The sequence below is a fragment of the Phoca vitulina genome, unplaced genomic scaffold (genome assembly GCF_004348235.1).
Source record: "Phoca vitulina isolate PV1807 unplaced genomic scaffold, GSC_HSeal_1.0 scaffold12, whole genome shotgun sequence".
Taxonomy (NCBI): Eukaryota; Metazoa; Chordata; class Mammalia; order Carnivora; family Phocidae; genus Phoca; species Phoca vitulina.
Genome location: NW_022589715.1, coordinates 6932289 through 6956765, shown reverse-complemented (window position 1 = coordinate 6956765; position 24477 = coordinate 6932289). Strand labels below are relative to the sequence as shown.

Below are 24477 nucleotides of genomic sequence, written 5' to 3'. Positions count from 1 at the left end.
TCCAGTTTGTAGAAAGCTGGCTTTGGGACACCTGGGTGGCTCAGTCAGTTAAGCGTCGGACTCTTGATTCAGCTCAGGTCATGATTTCAGGGCCATGAGATCGAGCCCTGGGAGACAGGCTCCACGTTCGGCGTGGAGACTGCTTGAGACTCTCTCTCCGTCTCCCTCTACCCCTCCTCCCTCCCCCACCTCGAGTAAGTGCACATGTGTGCTCTCTCTCTATCAAACAAAACAAAACAAACAAAAAAACTGGCCTTCACACACACACACACACACACACACACACACACACACATCCTATTGTTTGTTTTTACAGGTTAGTAGGTGCCAAATTTATTTTTATGTGTGTCAGGATTTGTCTTACAGGCAGGATAGCTGTGTTTCTTTTCTTTTCTTTTCTTTTTTTTTAGGATAGCTGTGTTTCTATTGTAAATCCATAAATATTTCTGCCTTCTGGGAAATTTACCAGATACTGACCCACTAGGATTATCCATTGGCTGAATTTTAACCTCATTGAAGAATGTGTATGTGTGTGTGTGTGTGAGAGAGAGAGAGAGAGAGAGAGAGAGAGATAAAGAAGTTGGGAGAGAAGATTAAAACAGAGCATAGCTTCTGAACTTCCATATTTTCTAGATTTATCTGAGCTGGGTGATACTGTTCCTGTTACTTTACTTCTCTGTGCCTCGGACCTCTCCTTTACAGTTATGTGTCATAATTAAACATGATTTTGTGAGCTAAATGCTAGTAAAACAGGTAAAATTTCGATGATTGATGATTTAGGATTATTGAATGAGAGATAGAACTGGTAGGTGAAAAGGAATCAAGGAATTTCATGTTAATATGTATTGTGGAAAACTTACAATAATTAAAAGAGGCAGACTTCCTGGAGTCATCAGGATGGTATATTTCTCCACAAATAGGAAGAAGAATGTCATATATTCCTAAAGGCATAAATAAGAATACAGGAATATAACTAACAAGAAAAATAAATTGAATGGAAACCAAGGGGGAAACATCTAAGAGATGATGGGAAAAGTATCTAGAGAAAAAGAAAAGTAAGAGATTAATCCATACCAAATATTACCCCTGCGTTCCTGCTATTTGGATCTACTAACTATGGGTGCATTATTAAAGATGGGCTGGATGGAAATGAATAGTTTGTTGTTTTTCTTGCTTTTTTACCCCTTGATAGGCTCTCTATTGAGTCAGGTACTTTCTTAAAGCTTAGAGAATTCAGTGCCATAAGGCAAGAAAGTAAAACTATTCTGCATGAATCAGCTGCTCAGAGTAGCATTCCAATATTTATAAAACAATATCACTCTTTATGATGATGCATCCTTTCCTGGAAAGTCATTCCTAACAAACTATTGCAATTCAGGTATAAATCTCAAAATACCATTCTGAGACAGTGAATTTATTTCCTTCCCCCCCTCCATTCTTAAAGTAAAAAGAAAAGAAAATTTATTTTATGTTTTTAAAGATAAACAATAGCAGAAAAATATACCCAGTACATTAATTAAGTAGTTAACACAATTACCATGTTTCTATTTAAACAGACATTTGCCTTGTTTCCAACTATCTTTGAGAGAAATTGGTTGGCTTTTGTGCATTACAAAAATGTTCCTGTTTTCTTAGGCATAAGGTCACTATTTACTGAATATCTGTTTGGTATACTGTGTTGGTGTATATTGGATGCTCACTACCCCCTATGAAGTAAACGCTATTATCCCCATTTTCCAGATGAGGACATGGAGGCTCAGGGAGTTAACTTAACCAGGGTCAGGAAGAAAACTCTGGTCTCTGATACCAAACTCTGTGATCTTTCCATGAATTTAATATTACATTTTTTCATTTTTTTATTTAAAAAGGAAGCAGGAATAAAAATACTGAGGTGTCCTAAAATGGAACGTGCTGGCAAGACACAGAGGTTTGTGCCTGTTTTGGTGGTCAACCAAAGTGAACCTAGCAACCTGTATCTATGTTAGCATCTCCAGAAATGGAGTCTAGACCAGGAGCTGGAGGAGTCCCAGTGGAAAGGGCCAGTTTAAGTAACCTCCCTAAGGGATGTGAAGTTATTTTTCAGAGAAGAGAAGTTTGGTTAAACAAGATTTATCTAGAACTCTAGGGAGCCCTCTGAACTAATTTAGACCTTCCAGGGTATTCAGAACTGACTGTCTATAGCATGGGGCATTCTGAGCTTTTTTAGTGAACATCATTATAAACTGCAGGCAGAGTGGCCCCTGCAAGGCCTTTGCTGTCTTGGTTACATCTTCGTTCATGCATTGATCTGTTTAGCCCTTTGAGTGTGTAGAATATATCAGACATTGGTGCAGTATGATAGAAATACATCCCCTGTCTTCAAGTGGAGGAGATGTGCAAACACGATTACAAGGCTACATTACAATGTAGCGTAATCACCGTACTAGAGATGCTCACATCTTCAGGGTTCCACCCAAACTGGTCCTAGGGAGGCCAAAGTCATCCTTGAGATTGGAGCAAAGTGGAGAATCTTAGAGACCAGCCATTTGCCCTGAGCCATAGGTAGAGATTTTAGTTTGTCACCATAGCATGCCATCGTAGGGAGATATACAGCCCTATCTTCTCTGGCTTGTAAATCCCATTTTTTTTTTGAGATGTAGCTCGAACATTACCCTCTCTGTGGACTCTTCCTTCCCACTGATTCTCAAGCATTTGGTTCATCTACCAACTAGCAGTGTTTTCCAAACTCATTCATTTATCTCTTTCTTGACTCTTTTTCCATAGGCCCATTCCACTCACCCCAATAAGGTCAGATTTCAAAGAGCCTATATTCACATAGAGCCAGCTAATCATGAAAAAGACAGAGCCTCAAAACACATTCATTTCCTGTTGAGAAAAGAAAATCAGCTTATTTCAAATTACTTAAAATTCTGTGAGCCCGGCAGTTTGTAGGAAAGGCTGATCCTGGGCTGCATCTGGGGTCCATGGAAAAGAACTATTCCCATTCTTCTTTTGGGGCTGTCACATTTCTAAGTTTGAAGAGAAGATACTTTTATATTATTCACATGATTTGTAAGAAAATACAAGGGAAAGAAAGCTATGCTCATCATATTTCTTAAAAGAAGTTAGTTTACTATCATTTCTTATTTTCCTGTTTATAGACAGCATTCTTCTCAGATTTCACCTGACCAAACAATGTAAATTTCACCACAGTTACAGAGCGACCATTTTTACTTAATTAGAGGAAGTGTGTTTTCCAGATGAAGCCATATTTGAATCTGAAAGAAATCAAATAAGCAGTAGACGTTAGTTCTTTGAGTGGTTATTTATGCTTTGATATTTTAGGAAATTAGAAAAATTTATGAACATGTTGCTAACTTTCTGAGCATATATCTATGTATTTTTTCTCAACAACTTAAATTTCTAAGATAGTAGGAATGAAAACCACCTGTAGGAAGATGAATATATATATAAAAAATATATATGAAATCCAACCACCTGGCTGGTTCAGTCAGTTGGACATGTGACTCTTGATCTCAGGATTGTGAGTTCAAGCCCCACATTGGGGGTAAAGTTTACTTAAAAAAAAAAAAAAAGACCTTTAAAAATATATATAAAATCTATCTATCTATCTATCTATCTATCCATCTATCATCTATTTATCTTAACTAGAAACTCATTTGGGGTTCAGAATATGGCTGTTTACAAACCTGGAGCACTGGTGTCCACCTGGAGGCTGAGATCCGTGAGTTGATATAAATAAGTGTTTTGGCTTTTTGGTGACAGGAGGGATAAGCAACTTTTACTGAGGCCTTGGTAGAGGTCAGGGAGAGAAAAAGATAGTGGCCGGATGGCATGAAGTGTTCCACCCAATCCCAGCAGGCTGAGGGATGAGTTTTAGGATCAGAATGAGAGAGAATGACTATAGGAAGGACACTTCAGCAGTTCTTTGTCATTGGATTTAATTTAAATGTCCCAGACACAAATTAGATATCTTTTCCCTTCACTATATTGGTGTTATCTGCCTGAAAATAGGACACATCCTTTCATCAATGGTTTGAGAATTTTGTCATTATAATCCTCCACTTCAGGCATTCATATTTATGGCTTAATAAAAATGTTTTGGGGGACATTTTAAGGGCATCCTTCTTAGAGTGATTCTTGCCCTTAGAGGGCTTTTCTTCTTTCTCCATAGTAGAATCACAGAGAGTGCTTTTGGTACTGGTACCAATAAAAAACAGCTTTTAAGAATGTTAATGCATACTTATTATTTATTACAAACTAAATTTGGATTATAAATTTCATTTTTAGTATTATTTTTAAAATATGCCCACTGACTGTAAAAAATGTCCTTTTCCAGATATGGGACCTTAAGCTATGCTAAGGTATCTATATATAAAGCTGAAATGACAAAACATGTGATAGTACATTGTTGAGTGAGTTTGAATGGGCTAAAAGGCATGAAAGCCTCATACAATATTCAGTACATGGTAGTATTACCTTCCTCCATCTACAACAACACACTGGACTGGAACTTGGGGTGGGGGTGGAGGATCAGATACAAGCTTTTCTGGGGGAAATGACTAACGTCCCTGAACCCCGTTTCATTTGCTTCTGAAATAAGGTGGCTGGATAATCTCTAAGGCTCCTTTTAACTAACTCTAACATTCTGTGTCTCTATGTATATGTTGATGATGGCACAACAAAATGGGATATCTATTAGTATGCAGATAGATATATTTATAATGTGATGATTACTGACTCCAAGCTAATAGGGGACAACTGATTATATGCTGAAATAATACTAAGTTATGGAAGCCCTAAAAATAAAAATTGGTGTGGTTTTTTGTCATCGTTCTTCCTTATACTATTGAGAAAATAAGGGTGATCAGAAAAATGTATGTTTTCCATTACAAAGCAGAATATACTCAAATGGGAGGCCTGGGTCTTGAGTAAAATGGACCTGAGAATCCCCATATCACTGGTTGCCTCACCATTCTGACAATGAAATTCTGGAATGAAAGAGACTTTTATTGAGTGCAACAAGCATTTTTGTTAAGAGTTTTCTCCCCCACAATTTATCATCCTACTCAGCCAACCTTCAATCCAACTGGAAGCCCTAAAATTCGAACATAACTTAGAAGCATTAAAAAAAAAAAAGTGAGGAAAGAAGACTGTGTGTTTGTTTCAGCTCGTACAGTATGGTGTTGAAAAGTACATTCACGAGGCTAGTTGGCTTTTTCTGTCTATGAACAAACTTGGGCAGTCCCCAAGGGTGTCTCTTAAGCTTCTTGTGCTCCACATTGCCATTTTGGTCAAAAGTATTCATGTAAAATATATTGCTTTGTTTATCTGATAACAGATAGCCCTGGAAAAGCTAATCAGTCTAACATAACTCAGGGAAATATCAGAGTGACTCAACTGGATGGTTAATTTTGGTAGTCTGGGATTATAAACTCACTTCAGAAGATTTTTAAACAGGTTTGAAATTCCTTTCCCATAAGAAAGTCTGTATATATTTGACCTTTGGAGTTCAGCCAACTTTGTTCTTCTTTTCTGCAGCATTCTAGAGAATTATGTTCCTAACCATTTTTGACTTGCTAATCTTTTTTCCACCCTAGCTTCACCACACAGTGCTGAAGCATAAAGTTAAAAGAGTCAGAATAAGGAAATTTAGGGAAGAGTGGAACCCTTTCATTAGAATGGACTGGCTTGATAAAGGTACATAGGAAGGTACAGGGGAAACAGCCTTCTTCCCCCTGACGTGGACTAGAGAGTGAGGATAATCACGTTGCTCTTTGAACTGAATTATGTGGTAAAGTGAAGGGTAAATACAGAGTCAGGACTTGTAGTGCCAAAGGTTCAAAGACACTTAATGAAAAACAGAAGCTCTTCACCATCTCAAAAAGCATTTCCTAAGCAGCCAATTGCGTGTGGTGCTGAGAAGAGAATTACATAGATCCAGCCCATGACCTTTACAAAGACATAAAAGGATTTAGAAAGAAAATGCGTGTAGTTTGCCACGTCACCACAGAAATCCTTCAGTAAATCTCTGTTTAGAAAAACCATCATAAGGGAACATAACTGATAAGGTTCTATACAAAGCCCATTCCATTCAATGGAGTTAACACACACAAAACCCCACTAATATATAGAACATTTTGATTCTCCTGAGGATTCTTTGCTGTAGGGTTGTGTATGTATCAGAATGGGCCATGGAAGTGAATCTGAGAAGTACCAAGCACAGCTGAGCACTGGTGGAAGTATTTTCAGTGTGTGTGTGTGTGTGTGTGTGTGTGTGTGTGTGTGTGTGTTTGAACTAGATTATTCTGTGAACTTCCTGTAGAATCTGAAGTTAAGAGCACTGTCTAGACAGTTCAGTTTTTCAGCTTCACTGATAATAATATTTATAAAAAGCCCACATTTACTGAGAATGTATTATGTGTCAGACACTAAGCTTAGCATGATTTATGGCATTCTCTCAATTTGTATAACAACCCCATAACACTGATATTATCACCCTCATTTTCCAAGAGCGGAAACTGAGGTACAAGGTGATTAGGTCAACTTCCTGAAATCATGAGCTGGTAAGTGCTGAGAGAGGCAGGATTTGAACCTTGACTGTGGGCATACAAAGCCAGGGCTCATGGCCTGCACCTCTATGACTCCAAACAGCATAATAAGCACCTTACTATAGTTGAAAAGAAAAATGATTTATGATTGTCTTGAGACAAGTGTATCCACTCCATGTTGTATGTGGCTCTTATTTGCAGATAACTGGATAGTATTAGATCAGATACTTATCTCTCTATATTGGCCTGGGTTTAGCAAATGCATTTATTAGATCACAAATTAGTGAATTCAGCCATTTGTCCAGAATGTCTTAATTTACTGAAACATAAACAGTCAGTTCCTTAGCAGTCAATGCAAAAAAGGGACTATATTTTCATTTTCTTTCCTTCCCTGAGCTAGTTCTTGGTGAAATGATGACAATTTCTGCATTCGACTTTGCAAATACAAGCAACAGACTCAAAATATGAGACGTTCTGTATACAGTTTTTTGTCTTTGGGATTGTAATCTGTTGGTGTACCTGCACCAGGTTGGAGTAACTGGCTGATTTGGTAATTCCGGGAAAGCATCAGGTGCCACGCTTATGTCTTCTAGCTTTCTTTTTCATTTTAGCTTATTAAATGTAATCAGCCTTTGAGATTACCTTTATCATTCACTGGTTATTTTATTCTTTTCATACATTTAATCCAACAACATGTGCAGTTTTTGAACAAATAAGACTAAATTTCAGGGAGTTTAGCCTGAAGAATAGCAGGAAGAACTGGTCTTAGTGAGACATGACCATTTATCCTCATCATTTTAATGTGTTTCTTCTACCAGTCTCGCTTCAGGCAAAAGCAGATACTATCATTATCATGGCTCTACTACTCAAATGGAAAAAACACACTGCCACCTAATGTCGTGAACCCAGGAAGTCAGAAATGGGTCTTGGGAATAACCCTGAATTCTAATAAACAAGGCTGTATAGATCATTCAAAAAAATATCATTTAAAACTCAGCTTTCTTAAGATATGGCATCTACTTTGAAAAAAAAAAGACTCATGCTCCACACCCTTTTTTATTCAGAAACATTAGTTTATGTTTCTGATGTTTTAGCTCCTGCTCTTTAAATAACTTGGTTTTTTTTTCTTTCCTTTTATTATTAGCTCAGTACTTTCCCAGGGTAAGCGATAAATAAAGTTGGAGTGTTAGTTGCAAATTCCCTTCCTTTCTCTCCTCTCTATCCTACCTCAGATTTATTTGTAGACCAGGGCGTCATCCCACAGTGTGCAAGGACACGAGTCAGCCTCACGTGGAGTGGTAAGGGATTGGGGAACCCTTGCAACCTGGGAGTCTTGTGAAATTAAAGCTTTCAGTTCAAAACTAAGTAGGGGCCTTCAATGGAGACAAAAGAGCCAGGCACAAGAACTTGAATTTGCAATGCCACATTTTTGCTAATGAACCCACTAGAACAAGTGATTATAGGTCTTGGCTCATTTCGAAGATATGTCCTAGGGCTGATTCGAAAGAAAAATTGTTGGTAACTTCTCAAGCTTTTCCTTCTTTCTTCCCATCCTCGTTTCCACACCTGTTAGATAAAGATTCTATTGAATATCTTGAAGGCTTTTAGGTTTAGCTGGTGATCTTCTAATAGCTACTTTATCAAGTAGCAGGAGGAAGCTCAGCCTTTGGCCAGAGAAATTAAAAATTAAAACACACCTGCATTTATTGAATTTCTTGACTTGGCCTTCAGAAAGGGAACATTGTAGTTATACAGACAGAAATGTAAATTACTTTGTTCTGTAGAATACAGGAAAGGAGATGGAGGTCTAGGAAGATTTTTTGGAAGTTGGTTGTATCTAAAGATTGTATATGATTTCAGTTGGCCAGAGTGTGTGAGAGTGTTCAATTCAAAGGAAGTTGTAGAAGAAATGGTTCAACTTGGTGAAATTCCATGTCTGTTTTCAGTTGTAGGGTAGGGAGATGATATTAGAGAAGTAGAGTAGGTCCAAATCATAAAGGACCAGGGGAGACACATCAATGTGTTTGGATTCAACTCTGCCTGCTGATTAGATCTGTCCTTGGGTAGACAAGTGGCATAATCTACCCTATGCTTTAGGAAGGTACCTGGTAATAGTGTGGAGCACAGATTGAAGGGGATGAGGCTAGAGCAAGCAGATCAGATAGGAATTCTCACAATAGTCTAGGTGAGGGATTTTGATGGCCTAAAATAGGAGAAAATTGGATTTGCTGTGTTGTTAGGACCAAACTTGAAAACTTGACTGAATGTGAACTATGGAGATGAAAGAGCCAACAAAGATGATGTTCTTCTGAACTGCAGTGCTTTCAAACGATCTGGAGAACACAAAAAGAGTTCACTTTTGGACATGTTGGATTTCAAATGCTGTCAGTGGCAGGTGGAAATGTATATATCAGGCCAAAAAAGACAATTGAGATTAGGGAGTTAGAAGGGAGAAGTTATAGTTAGAGCCAACAGATGAAGTGACATTACCTACAGAAAGAATATAAAGGTACAAAAGGACTGGAAGAGAACTTTGAGAAATGCTTTATTTACAGGGGTTGTTGGAGGAAGAAAATGAAAGAAAGAAGATAAGGACTGGTTAGAGGCAGGGGGAGGTGAACCTCTGTGGTAGCAGATCAGATGTAACAAGGGAAGGGACAGTTTCAAGGACAAGGGTGAATAACTATTCCTAGTAATGGAACTATCCTTGGGGAGTTTGTAATTTATGTGGATCAGGCTAATTAGTTATATTTACTCATATGGTGCTTTGAGTCACAGGGAATTCCTTAGATTGCTTCATGTTCTTTCTTATCACACTATTTACCAGCCTTGATATTCTCTCATCTCTAATAATCCAAACCTATGAATTCCTAAGACTCAAAAGCCTAACTCTTCAGCTACTTTTGCTGAAAATGATCTTGTTCTTTCTTCCCTGAATCCCTGTAGTTGATATAGTTAGTTCTCTTTTCACGTGTGTATGTCTTATTTCACCAACTGGACTGTATGATTTTCAGGGCAAAGTCTGTATTTTAAATTCATTCATTTCTGCCTCAAAGTTTAGCAAAATGCTTTTGTATGAAGAAAGTACTCAAAACTTTTTTTGTTTTTTTTTTTTTTGAAAAAGCTATGGTGTGAAATTTTGTAATATGTATTAGGTATCATAAAATGGTTACCACCTTTGACACATTAATACCTCTTCTGGGAGTATATTTTATAAGAATGATATGAAATGTGGAAACGTCATACACATAAACATATTTGCCAGAGTCCTATTCAAAATAGTTCAAATGTCCAATATTGTAACAACTGAATGTTTATGTGAATTATATAAATATTTCATTCAATGGAATTATACAACTGTTAAAAACCATTAAGACTATTTACCAACTTAGAAATGTGATTATTATTTTTTTAAAAAACAGGACACAAAATAATTTGTGCACTATGGTTTCAAATGTATAAAATGTGCATAGGAAAATATTGGAAGAGAATAGATAAAAATAAATTTTAAGAGGTAAAATTCCAAGTAAGTGGTTTCTTTTCTTTTTAAAATTTGCTGTAATATATTATTGTAATAAGTCATCATACATCAAAACGATGTTTTGTTTTCCTATGAAGGACCTAGTACTGGGCAGTGAACTTAGAAGGTTATTTGGGCCATCAGAGGTTTCTGCTAATGAACCAAGGTCTTGTGATCAATACCTCTGCACTCTGGTTAGGACCCTTCTCTCTTATTTCCACACATTCATCTTTAAACTCACATTGTTGATCCAGATAGATCAAATAGATTTGACTAAGGCCATACACTTAAGGTACAGACCCTTCTGGAAGTGGCTCAATGTCTTATTTATTTGTTTGTTCATTTATATATTTATTTTTATTCAAGTATAATTAACATACAGTGTTATATTAGTTTCAGGTGTACAGTATCAGGATTAACAATTCTATACATTTCTCAGTGCTCATCGTGATAAGTGTACTCCTAATTTGCATTATCTATTTCCCCCATTACCTCATCCAAAAAGTGTCCTTTTTAAATACACAAGTTCGTACCAGGCTGTCAGGATTCATTACTGGCCCATGGTAGTGACCATCACTGTTGAGTCGCACCACCAATTTGTTTCAGCTTATGATGTTGGACAGGGTGACCATCTTGTCCCCTAACAGTTGGCAGTTCTAAGGGCAAAAGAGAAGGAAAAAGTAAGAAGAGTAAAGAGGGTGGAAATCCAAGAAGAGGGGAGCAAGCAAATATGTGGGCTGTACAAGAAATAGGAAGAGACAAGAAAAGACCAAGAGCAAAGCAGGAAGATTTTTCACTCTAAGTGTGTCTGCCTCCCTCTGATGCCTTTTTCTCCATCTCTGAAAAATCTCTTCTCTGCTGCTCAATGGAGCCTTTCAAACAGAAGCACTGTATTTTCAAAAGCCATGACTATTTTTGATCTTTCCTCTAAACAATATTCTGAGGTGGTCTTGACAAGAAAGAGACCTACTCTCTTCAATCGCAGAGTATACTATACCAGAAGTGGGAACCTCAGGCTCACAGCCAAGACACAGGACAAAATAATGTGGTAAATAGAATACCCATAATAGGAAGGGGAAATGAGAATGTAGGCTTATAGGTAAACTATAGGACACACGCCCCAGGCACCATTTAGCCTTTACCACGTAAGGTCCCTAGCTCTGAATTTGAAAAGGTGCTGATGAGCGGGTTCTATATCTCTGCTACCTAGGCTTGCCTGAAAAATCCAGAACAAATGATCTCTGATTCCAACACCACACAAACTGCATGACAGCTCATACAGGTGCATAACATGTGCTTGTGAATCGAGTAGGTTCAGTTTAGAGCTGCAGGTTTTCTCTGTTGGGCTACTGAGGAAGACAGCCCATGCTTCCTGCCATAATGCAGGCCCAGTCGGGAGCCCCAGCACAGACATTACTGTGCATTTACCTTACTACTTGCTCTAGGTAATCTATAAAGGTCAGCGAAACTTAAAGAGGGTATCAAAGCAAAGAGGTGTTTATTCTTTATGACAGTAAATCAGATACCTCTCAATTCAGGTTTCAGGACTGGATCTGAAGGGAACTGAAATAAGATTTTTTTGTTTTTTTGTTTTTTTAATGGTATTCTTATAACATAAAAATACATATTACAATGTATAATAATGAAATATTAAATAGGTACAACCTTCTTCTATGCTCACGAGGCTCATAAATTGGTTAATAGCCTTCTAGAGGAAGTAGCCATTCCGCCTAGACTTTTCAGGCACGCCATTAGCCAAATTATTCATCTGCACTCCCCATTTGAAAGGAAAGAGCAACGGCCCTGGGCTAGACTGGGACTCCTCCCTAGTTCTGGGGGCCTAACAGACCTCTCAAAAAAAAAAAATGTTCTCCTTCTGACCTATCTCAGGAGGTCAGGTTTTTTTCATTGTATTTACTGGAAGGGGCAGAGCTGTGTTTCCCTTACATCACCAAGCATCAACCAAGAGCCTAACAAGTAAACTGCTTTTTTCAGGTCCTGAAACAGAAAATATATTATATTCTCCATACAAGAATTAATGGCAGGTTTTCTCTACAGAGTTTGTAGGGAGAAAGCAGGCCTTTAAATAAATAAATTGGGTCATTATTTAAGGAAAGAGTAGGAAGGGATGTGTTGGGAATTTCCAGGGAATAAAGAAAGGGCGTTAGAGTGCTCAGTGCTGAGGACTAAGCTGAGCACACCGTCAGGGTCTGCAGGGAATGATAGGAAAGAAATAAGCAGGGACTAAAGCTTGTGGCACAGACTGTGGGCCACATGGTCTGGTCGCCATGCCATGCTGTCCTCCCATAGCAGGAGGTGAGTAATGGCAACACTCACCTGAAAACAACCTGCACCCTCCGAAGATGCTGTGGAGAGGCTTGTATAACAAGTCACGGCGCCGTGACATTTCCGGTTAAACCAAGAGCTTGGCAAGATACAGCTTTTGTGAGTAATCAAAAGTTTTAGTATGTTTCCGATGAGCTTCAGATTTCAGACTTGGATGCTACTAATTAAAAGAAACAGAGAAAGGGAGGGAGGGTGGAAGGCAGGGGGACAGAGAGAGAACAAGAGGGAAAGAGAAAAAGAGAGAGAAAACAGAAAGCGGCCATATTGTGGAAACTAAAACCTTATATTCTTAATAAATGCATGAGCTACTTCACTTTGAATCATATTTAGAACAGGAATTTTTGACATTTCCTGTTATAGTGACAAGAAAGAGAAAGGACACTTGTGCAGAGTTAGAAGAGAAGAAAATGGAATGCTTCGTCCTATTTAGGCGTACAACAGGAAATTTAAATAATGCTGTGGTGTGGATTTCGGAAGTGCCTCTGAGATAGCCTCATTTTAACCTTGAACACCGTCTTACACTTGTCCGTTCAAAACCAGACCGACTCTCTTTCTCATTCCTTGATTTTTGTGAACATTTCCCCTGTTTTAAATTGTAGGCCTTTCTTACCTTCGCCTATACGGTGTTGATTAGTGCCACCTCTTTACTTCCAATCCAGCGTCTGTTTAAATGTTAAAAGCTCTTTACTGATTTTTAAGCTCATCCTATTTCATTCTCATGGATTTCTGTTTAGATATCTCCGTCTATTTATTATATAAGTTTATTTATAAATAAGGTGAGACAATCTCAATTTCATGAGACAGTCTCGGTTTACACATATTCTAATTATTAATAGTGCCCCTTTTACTCACCAAGTGTCCTACTTTAGAATGTAAGTCATATGGTAACTCTGTTTATCAGCGAAGTGTGCATGGAAATGAGAAAGATATTTTTACAGACTCCTTCTTATTCTAATCATTCTTATAAAAAAATTACACTCACAAAACTAGAATTACCTCTCTCATCATTTTCTGATTCAGAGACAAAATAAGCCCCTTGGTAGGAGAGCTATCTGACATCCTTTCAAATCACTTAAACAATTTGGAATATTTCTAAATCCCTACCAGGCATTTAGAGTCTAGTTCAACACTCCCAGAGGCTGCTTGGGTAGGAGAATTCGTTTTTGTTCTATTTCCCCTTCCAGAAACTGGGCAGAGGGACAAATGATCATCGAGTTGCAGCTGTTTTGGCCGTATGCTCCTTTATAGTGTCACTCTGTTAATTTTGCATTATGCTCTTTCCTGGTACTTGAATTTTGCCATACAAATATTTGTGGAATGGGTGTTAATAGAATTCTTAAATTGGGGATGTTAAAAAGATTATGATAAGCGATTGAGCCAGGAATCCAGATTTGTTTCATGTCCAATAGATTATTCAGTCAGGGTTATTTTTAGCTAAGGAAATTGACCTTTTTTTTTTTTTTTTTTTGGTAAACCAGATGAAATAATTTGAGACTCAAAAAAGACAATTCTATTTCCAAGACCTTTGAACTTTTCACTGACAGTTTTTTATGAGGGTCAAAGTCTTAAGTTCCTTCTGTTTGTATTTCAGATCCTGAAAGGAAGTATTGATAAAAATAAGGATGATTATTTATCAAATATCTACTGTGTATGAATGTCAATCTTTATAGCTTTTCAAGGAAAATAATTATCAATTTTGTAATTTGTCTGTGATAAAGAGAGTAGAAGGAAAGCATTATGGTGCCTATGCGGTATTACTTTACAAAGAATTGAGAATGTGGTGGCACCTGGGTGATGCAGTCGTTAAGCGTCTGCTTTCGGCTCAGGTCATGGTCCCAGGGTCCTGGGATCGAGCCCCACATCGGGCTCCCTGCTCTGCGGGAAGCCTGCTTCTCCCTCTCCCACTCCGCCTGCTTGTGTTCCCTCTATTGCTGTGTCTCTCTGTCAAATAAATAAACAAAATCTTTAAAAAAAAAACCAAAGAATTGAGAATGTTTCTATAAATATTATCCCCTCTGTCAGTAACCTTAGAATCTACCTGTCATTAATTTTAACTGTTAATCAATTGAGTTTTAAATTATAAAATCCCTTGGACTAAAATTTTAGTAGGAATGGAATGGACTATGACTCCTCCTTCTTGAACAATGCTAAATACATCTCAATTTATTTATATTTAAATATGGGTATAAATCTATCATAAAGGATTGTTCTAAGGATTAAGTGGAAATACATATACATTTATATTTTTAGAATATTACATAATTATTTAAAAGATTATATGGTAGACGTGTGTATATAGTAATATGTGTATATGTGTGTATATATATATATACACACATATATATATGTATATTACCCAATACATGATATATAACAGGCTCAATACACGTAGCATTTATATGATCATCTTTGATGTTATTTCACAATAAATTGATTAAATTGATATTGTTCAAACTTGGCTTAATAGCAACTAGGGAAGTATTACATGTGAGAAAATTATGGCTTACTTGTCCTTCAACAAACATTTATGGATTAACCATACTTACTTGTGGGATAGTTCCTTAGAATTAAAAAAAATGAATAAAATAGTTTTCTGATTCAAGAAACCTAGCTGTTGAACCAAGGGGGATACCTGGAAAACCCTGTTCTTATATTATGCAAAGCCACAAAGCAGCCTTCCTGAAATCATTACTGATGCAGTCTTTTTTTAACCTCATTCGGTGAAGTATAACAGGAGTAAGAAAGTCAAAGAAATTGATTTACTGCTTAAGAGTGTGTGAATTTTATGAATAAATGTTGTATCAGCTCCAGTAGCAGACATCATGGTCCTTTCCATTTCCATAGAGCCTCAGCAGCAAATTTTAAGATGATCAATGAGTAACAGGATTCCTTAGTTGAAGCAGACAGTAGAAGCTTAATAAATGCTTGTGAATTGATGTAATGAGTAGGAAATACTTTACATATCTGTATCTCCAGTGACTCATGACATAGAAATATAACCCATCCCTGTGCCTTAGTGAGAGCCTTCTGGTTTCAGATCACTGCCTGTCTGAGCATATCAATCTCAAGGCTCAGTTTTTTCTGATGAACAGAGTCCCAGTTACAACTGATGCAAATGGTCATGATGGTCATAAATGTCTTAGATAATTGACTTGTGCAAACCATACACCAACATATATGAAAAATCAAGTACATTTGTTATACAGATGTTTTCTGTGCAATGTTAAAGTAATTATTTCAGAGGGGAAAATCCAGCTGTTGAATTTATATGACAAAAAGAGATATATACTGGGATGTAGGAAAAATCGAGTTTCATATGCTGTTTAATTTGTAGATGAGGAAATTGAGACAGCGGAACCATAAGTAGATGTATAACCTTGAAAAACATATAGAACCAAATCTAACACAGTCTTTCCAACTCTCAGACTAGGGATTTTACAGACTTTTACCTTTGATTTGCACGGCTCTTTCTCACTCGCAGTCCCTCCACCTGCATGATTCGAATAGGAAGGCCGGTGGGACAGGCTATTAGAATGGGGAATAAAAGCTATTGATGACTAACAGCTAAATTGGCTAATTTTGTTCTGATGGGATGTTCTGAGGGCACAGGGAGGAAAGAAGTCAGCCACGTGTGATTTTAATGCATTTTCATTAGTTCACCAAATTCTTTTTTGAGGAGAGTCTTAAAAGATCAAGTTTAATAAATATTGAAAATGGAGGAAAATGTCCCTTTTAAGTATGATCTATGTTACATGATCCATTTAAGATCAAGCCGTTCCTCACTGTCCTTAACAATGAGACACACATCAAAGTGATTCAAAGAGGAAATGTTAAAGAGTTTAAAGAAACCTAATACTGCTCATCTGAAAGTGATTTCCTTATTATACTAGTTCCCCCCCGCCACCCCCCCAGCCTTATCCTCAGTTTCACTTTCCATGGTTCCAGTTAACTTCTGTCAGCTGGGTTCCAGAAGCAGGTGATCCTCCTTCTGACTTACTTCTGAAGGTCAGTAGTAGCCTAATGTGATGTCATTCACCTCCCTTCATGTTACCATGTAGGCATTTTATCTTCTCACATCATCATAAGAAGATAAGGGTGAGTACAATAAAGTAAGATATTTTGAGAGCTAGGGAGACCATATTTACAGAATGTTTATTACAGAATATCGTTATAATCGTTCAATTTTATTATTAGTTATTGTTGTTAATCTCTTACTGTGCCTACTTTATAAATTAAACTTCATCATACATATGTATACACAGGAAAAACAGTGTATGTAAGTTGGGTTGGGTACCAGCCACGGGTTTCAGGCATTTACTGGGGGTCTTGGAATGTATCCCTGTGGATAAGGGAGGACTACTGTATTTAATAAATTTCTGAGCTTAGGAAGATTCCATTCTTTTTCATTTTTAACATGAAGTTGTAGTTTGATGTGGATTTGTTTCAGGTTATCCTAAGCTATCTTGAAACATACATGAAAGTAGACTATAGGGTCAAAAAGACATCAGCTAATCCCAGGCAAAGTGGACCAGTCAACTAAGCACTGGAGTGCTATGGGACATAATGGTTTGGGGAATTATGTAATAATGGAGGATAAGGTTGTCTCCCCCCCACCCCCCGCCACCCTTCAGCATGGCCAATATTTTAATCAGTATTTTGATGAAGACATTGGATGTTTATTAAGTTTGCACTGAATAACAGAATAATCACTCAATTTTTTTCTGGAATAAATTGAATATATATGTGTTATGCATGCAAATATATTATATGGCACTTAAGTTAAAAATAAAAAACAACTGCAACTGCATAGGCTGTGACTTAGATAATGGTGATGATGGTGACAACAGTGACAACAAATACTAATATTAATTGAATCCCAACTCAATGCATGGTTCTACACTTGGCAGTTTATCTACATCCCGCATCCTTGCAACAACCTTACAAGGGAGGTACCTTAATCCCCACAAAAAGATAGAGCAACCATCCACTTACTCAGGAAAACATTGATTGAATACTTCCTCTTTGCTCAAATGACACAAAGGTCAATGTACTGAAGGTGAATAATAGAGAAAGTTCTTCCTGGATCCTGAGACTACCCTTGTTCCTTGTGTTATACCATTTATCTTCACATAGGCTAAGTGTACCTCCTAGTATGTTGCACGTGGTAGGGGATCAGAAAAAATAATATTTACGTCCCATGTTTTTAAAGAAGAATGACATTTTAGTCCATCGTAAGCCATTGCTCACCTAAAATAACTCATAAATTCTTGTAATCTATGTTGATAACACATACTATTTTTTTGGAGGCAGCAAGGGTGTTGAGGAGAAGAAATGTAAAGGTTCAAAGGAAACTGCAATGTTCAGCTCACATCAGGAATACTGTGCTCTGCTCTTAGCACCACGTTTTCATGGGGACATGGGCCACCTCTCTCCAGAGAAAGGTGATCAGAATTGTGAAATATCTAGAAGTCGTATTATGAAAGAAACAATTGATGAGAAATTTGGACAAAGAATAGGACTTAGGAGTTCATGGTAGCTTCTTTCAGATATTAAAAGAGTTGCTCTCTAGAGAAGTTGTTTGTAGCTCCAGAGAGGCACATGGTGGCTAATGGAGGGCTGAATGAAGGAGAGTAGTGTGTAATGTGAGCAGCTTTATGACAGGCAGAATTGCTCACACTTGGGATTACGGCACGGGCTGCTTAGTGAGGCATGCGTTCTTTCATTAATTTAATTATTTGTTCAGGAAACATGTATTGAACATCTCCTATAAAGAACATATGGCCCAGGGAAGGATCGATACTGCCAAAGCTGGAGCAACCAGGTAACAAAGGAAGCTCTTAAGAATTAATTGAATAGCAACTGTAAAGATCCATGCTGCAGGGAACCAGAGAGAGGAATAAAAGCCTGATGACGTAAAGTGAGGCACAGTTGGTCCCTTAGTCCAGCTACCTCGGAGCAGAGTGAAGGAAAGCAAAATTAAATAGAGTCAATGTTGAGCAATCTGTGTCTTATTCTAAATGGTATTACCTGCTAGAGGCTTCATGAACACCTGCTAATTGTTCCACTTAGGAGACTGGAAATTCTCACTGTAATCACATGCATCTTGTAAAATGATTTGCCACTTTGATTTCTCTCTGATGTGAAAGGAAGCCATTCTCACAACCCCCTATAAACAGGAGTGTGCCAGGAAATAAAGGCCCTCTCATTGTGTCTACCTGTATTCCCTACTCGGCTGCCTGCTCATGCCTTACTTTCCAATCCAGGTTCCTGGAAGCCGAAAGTCCTCCAGTGGGCATTTTTATAGTACTGACAAACCCATGGAATGGTTGTTCAAATCCGAGTCACTCTAACATCCATAGGAATTCTATACCTCGGGCACAAATCTTACATTCAAACATCTCATTAAAAGGGTGAGAAGGAAACAAAACAAAACAAAACAACTTCCAAATAATAACCTTTCAAGCACTGCACAAAGAAGGCCCTTAATACAACAGTTAGGTTCCTGCCTGATCCATCCTCATGTAACTTCAAGAGTCCTGATGACTGACTGACTTTCAATACAGGTATTTTTTCCTTATTGGTTACACTTGGTAGATAAAAATAATAGCATTATTTTTGGATCAGTTCCCATGAATAGCTCTACGTTTTACTTAGACAGCAATGGTCTACATTTATATGGGGCATTAAACTCCATATGGGTGGAGGCAATTTTGTATAGTGGTTAAGTGTGTGAGTGAGTTTTGGAGCAGATGATTCTAGTCTTTTCACTTACTGTTCATGTGACCTTGGGAAAGGTACCAAGTCTTTGTTTCCTTCTCCGCAAAATGGGGATAATAATACTACTTGCCTCATAGAGTTGTAGTGAGGGCTGAGTCTCAGAATCACCTGGAATGGCTTTTTAAAAGTACAGATGTCCACCCCACTTCCACAAGGGTCTCTGATTAGGCAATTCTGGGATGAGGCTCAGATGCCCAAATTTTGAGTCATTTGTCTACAAATTCTGATGCATACTAGAGTTTGAAATTCACCTGATGATTTGGATTTTTTTGCCCTTCAAAACTTAGCCCTTGGGCGCCTGGGTGGCTCAGTTGGTTAAGCGACTGCCTTCGGCTCAGGTCATGATCCTGGAGTCCCGGGATCGAGTCCCACATCGGGCTCCCTGCTCAGCAGGGAGTCTGCTTCTCCCTCTGACCCTCCTCCCTCTCATGCTCTCTGTCTCTCATTGTCTCTCTCGCAAATAAATAAAATCTTAAAAAAAAAAACAAAACTTAGCCCTTGTTACCATGGATCCATATTTAAACCACTCTTTTCCAACCAAGTCATGGTTGGCCCCTTGTGGCTCTCATACATTTCTCAGCCCTGACCCCACCAGGAAATCTGCACTGTCCATGTATGCTGAATATCCATGCAGTGACCTCAAAGAACGCAGAACCCGCTTCAAGGCGGGAAGCAAATGCCAACATCAGTTTTCTGGCATGATGAAAATAAAATGCAATTTCTAAAAATTGAGGAAATGGGACAATTTATTGTCTTATTTACATGCTGCCATGATTTTCAGACAAAAATAGTCCTTTTGAATAAGGATCACTTAAAGTGATAGACTTAAAGGATTTGAGGAATTTTAGATTCAAATTACAAATGGAGATGTTTCATTTTTCAGTTGTTTTTATCTTTTAAAAAAAGCACAATACAGAATAACCTTTTAAATAAATATTCTTATCTTTCTAATTACATGTTCTATTTTTAAATCATTGGCACATAGCCCGTGTATGTTTTTGTTTTAAAGGATATTGAGCCAACCTGTAAATTAACCAATAGTTGTGTAGAGTTGTTGCAGGTTTTCTCTAATAAAAGCCGCTTTCAGTCTTTTTTTTTTTTTTTTTCTATCAGTGCCTGGTTTGTCAGTGATTTGTTGACATGAGTCAGAATTCTACTCTAGCCTAAACCAAAACAGCTATTTTTCCTAACTCAGAAAAAGATGAATCATAAAACCAATATGATTACATGATGTGGGTAGTTTATTTTATTCCCACTGCCTTGCATCAGTCTGAGAAATGATGGATACTGTGTGTCTCCAACCTGGAGCAAAAATCAGGGAGAAGTTGAGCAAGAAAAGTTTGAAAATGAGATCTGTACTTGAGTCAGGGAGATTTACCTCAAGTTCAAAGCTGAACTTTTTAGTTCCTTACCAACTTAATTCTGGGAGAATTTATTTTCAGTAGTATTTCACTAATTAATACTACTAAAATGAATGTTACCAGTTTAACAAAATTTTTGAACACCTACTGCAAGCCAGTGAACCAAATTAATTCTCTGTCCCTGTGGAGCTTATATTTGAGTAGAAGGGGGAAGAAATAAATGGGTCAGGTGGTGAAAACATAAGGCAGGGTAAGGGGGATACAGAGAGTTTGAGGGATGGCAAAGACCCTGAAACCTGGTTGTTTTCTCTTATCCTGATGAGACTGAAATTAGATCTTGGCCGCTTTGAGATGCTGGACGGGGTAATATGTGGAGAGAAGATGCCAGACGAGGCAGGGAACTGTTTTGGATGGCAGCCATGCAGGGCTCTGCATGTAAGGCAAGACTCCCGTTTGGAAATATGCTCAGAGTGGATCTGAGAAGAAGCGGAAGTGAGGAGGATTGCATAAGAATACTATCGGGCAAAACCTGTGGGAGGGGAGTTGACATCGGCCTCATAGATTACTGTCTTCATTTCGTGGTGGCTTCTTTTTTCTTCTGCTTCCTGCGGGGGGGAACTTGTTAGAAAGGCAAATTCCGGACCCCATCCAAGACCTACTGAATCAGGAACTCTGGAGGTGGAGCCTTGCAGTCTGTGTCTGATAGGACCATCAGGTCATTCTAGAGCCTTGTTTATGAAGAGGCTCCTAGCCTGTGAAGGAGCTTAATTCTGTCTCCCATTCCTTCTCTTGGAACAATTTCACTAAATAGGGCTGTTGACCAGCCCCCAAGGACCCCCTCGTTAAGGTAAGGAAGCTCTTGGAAGTTGTCTGTAGGATCTTTAAGGATCTGATGGTGGGGAAAAGTCTCTCTTGTGGGTGACTTGGGTACACCATTTCTTGTTTTCCATCCCATAGCATAACAAAACCTACTCAAGTGTTAATAAAATTATATGATTCCATTAAGAGAAGCCTAGAATGAAAAGAAACAAGGATTAAGAAAAAAAAAGGCGCACAATCAAATGGGCCAATATGGAAAGCACCTGTGGAGGCAAAGCTAGGTTGAAGTTCCCAAGGTTTGCTAAGCTCTTAGGCACATCACATCAGAGCAGTTGTGCCCACGATGCTGGGGCAGCCAGATGTGCTGAGAACGTATTAGAATGTGGCTGTCCTGTCCACAGCCTCCAGCTTCAAACTGCCTAGGTTCAAACCTTTGTTCTATAGCAGCACTCAAAAGATAAAATTTTTATCAAACATGTTTTACAGGTTAGGAAATGGGGGCACTATGGCTCTGTTTCATCATCTTTAAGATGAGGATAATGTTAATAACAATGATAATAGTTCATTGTTGAATGCTAAGTACCACGCACTGTACTAAGCATGTTAAATGCATATGCCATTTAATCTTACTAACATCACTGTAGGTTAGGTATAATATATTATTATTCCCATTTTGAAGATGAGGAAACTGAGCCCAGAAAAATTAAATAACATGCCCGAGACCATACTACTAGCTTAGTGGAAGAACCGGTATATAGAACCAGACAGTGTGGCTTAACTATTATTACACATTAATGTAATGTTGTTCTAATTCTAATTTTAAATTCACCATTATTCAAAGGTAGTATAGAAACACATCTCGAAGCCAAATATTCAATGACTTCTGAATTATCTGCCAGCAAACACCTTTTCATTTTTCCAGGTACAACTTCAATGCCTTACTCTCTGTGAAGCCTTCTCCTGACTCTCCCCTGAAAGTTCCTGTTTCACCCGCTTACACTGATGATGTGTCTCTCTCTGACCAATAAAATGAAGCATAGGGGTTGTTTTATTTACTTGTCTATTTCTAACACTGGCCTGTATTCCTTCCTTTCTCTTGCCACATCCTTGCATTGGTGCACACGACTGAGGGCTGTGTTTTAAGGTGCAAGCAATACACTATAATGTGAACTGACGTACAAGCCTGTGTGTGCAGCAGATAGAACCATATAACGGAGGAGGCTTTCATTAAAAAAAAGAGAGAGAGAGAGGGTAAGAGAGTAATGGCGACTTTCATTGGCACTTGGTGAAAGACTTTTCAAAATGGTGGTAGATGGTATTCTAAGAATCCAGAATGTCATTGGGCTTACAGCATCACACATCATACTCCAATTATGTTAGCTTTCTGCACATTGGTTATCTTTATGCCTTTTTTCACTGAGCTATCTTTAAGCAGACTTCTCCAGGTTTTTCATTGAATTAGGGTGTGAAAACCTGAAAAACAAACCCATATATTACTATACTACTTCCCAAGACTACATTCAAAACCCAGGTAATAACTGGCAAGGGGGTAGAGGGGGAATTAGAAGTGAGTAGTCTCAAGTTTGGTAATTTTTTAAACCTCATCTATTAAATGGAGGGCCCAGAGGCTCTCAAGAATCAGTAGCCTTGGAATTACAAGTGAACTTGCTCAACCCAGTGCGTTTCCATTCACAAATATATCTGGGAGATGCTGCAGGCAGATTCTGAGAAAAATATAATTCAGTCCCTAGAAGACCCTACTGACCAAATCAACCAGGGTTATCCTCTCTAATATTCCTGATAAGGTAGTCTAGTCTTCTGTTTTCTAAATTCCTTTTGTTTGCTTTTGAATTCATTTTGTTTATGAAAAAGTATTTAGGGAACATCCACTTTTTCCTTGGCTGAGTTTTTGTTCAGATTAACTAAACTCACTTAAGTTCACAAGTCATTTAAGAATGATATATGGAAATATTCAGGGTCTGCAGCTTCTTTGCGAAATTTAAAGAGAAAGCATGCTTTTTCCCAAAGAATTGAGTGGAATAACTTGACAAGTATACCTCCTCGTTCTGTTAATCTGTAGTTGTATATTGATTTTAGAATCATTTTATTTGGCCCTTGTAATGATTTCACTAACAACAGTCTTGATTGCAATGTTTTTCATTAACGTCATGTAACCTCCCAGGCATTGTTGGCCTATACGTCACCAATAACTTGTTGGTTTATAGGAATATCAGTAATTTTACCAAAGAAATTTTTTTTTCTGAATGAATGATCACGGGTAAAATATTGGTCTCTATAATTCTGTAAAAGTACAATCTGACATCAGCAAGCGATTCCTTTTCATTAAACAGTTGAATATCAATGAACATTTAAATGGATATATGTAGGGCGCCTGGGTGGCTCAGTTGGTTAAGCGACTGCCTTCGGCTCAGGTCATGATCCTGGAGTCCCTGGATCGAGTCCCGCATCGGGCTTCCTGCTCGGCAGGGAGTCTGCTTCGTCCTCTGACCCTATCCCCTCTCAGGTGTTCTCTCTCTCTCATTCTCTCTCTCTCAAATAAATAAATAAAATCTTTTAAAAAAAAAAAAAAATAAATGGATATATGTAGTTCTGGAACTTTTAGTTTATATTGAGTGTTGTGGGCATTACTATTATTGTTATTCTTTGTAATCCCATATGACCTATGTAAGAATTCAGACTTTTTATCAAAAATTAATTTAGAAATGCTGGTTAGTCATTAAAAGTGGTGGAGAAATTTTCTTTACAAGTTGATGTCCTTGAATTCATGCTTATCGCTATTTTAAAAGAGAAACAAACTTGACAATGGAAAATCCTTTGTTGCGGAAGTTCATGATCTCAGCTAAATTGTTATCATGCTCAAAGAAAATATGCTCTTAATTTTAATATTTGTAATGAGCTAAGCAGACTTTTTATGTAAAATGTATTTATTAGTATTTATCCAAATTCTGTGTTCATACACGATGCTCATATTAATGCAAAAAATCCTTCTAATCCCTTAAGCTCTTTGACTGTCTCTAGGTGTTTTGCAGTAAAGTGAACACATTGCTTTCTAGAGGTATCTAAACTTATTCAAGTGGTGTTC

The 24477-nt window shown here is 37.8% G+C and overlaps 1 protein-coding gene across 21 annotated transcripts in view; it reads left to right on the top strand.

Annotated features, from left to right (window-relative positions):
* Window positions 1–24477, top strand: part of SLC8A1 (solute carrier family 8 member A1) — a 372498-nt gene that overhangs the window by 159327 nt on the left and 188694 nt on the right. Inside the window, exon 1 of one of the 21 annotated variants that reach the window (XM_032410386.1) lies at window positions 3596–12516. The exons of the other annotated variants lie outside the window; for them this stretch is intronic. The gene's annotated coding sequence lies outside the window, so the exon portion shown is untranslated. Of the gene's footprint in view, window positions 1–3595; window positions 12517–24477 lie in introns of those variants that run through there. 21 annotated transcript variants of the gene reach the window in all.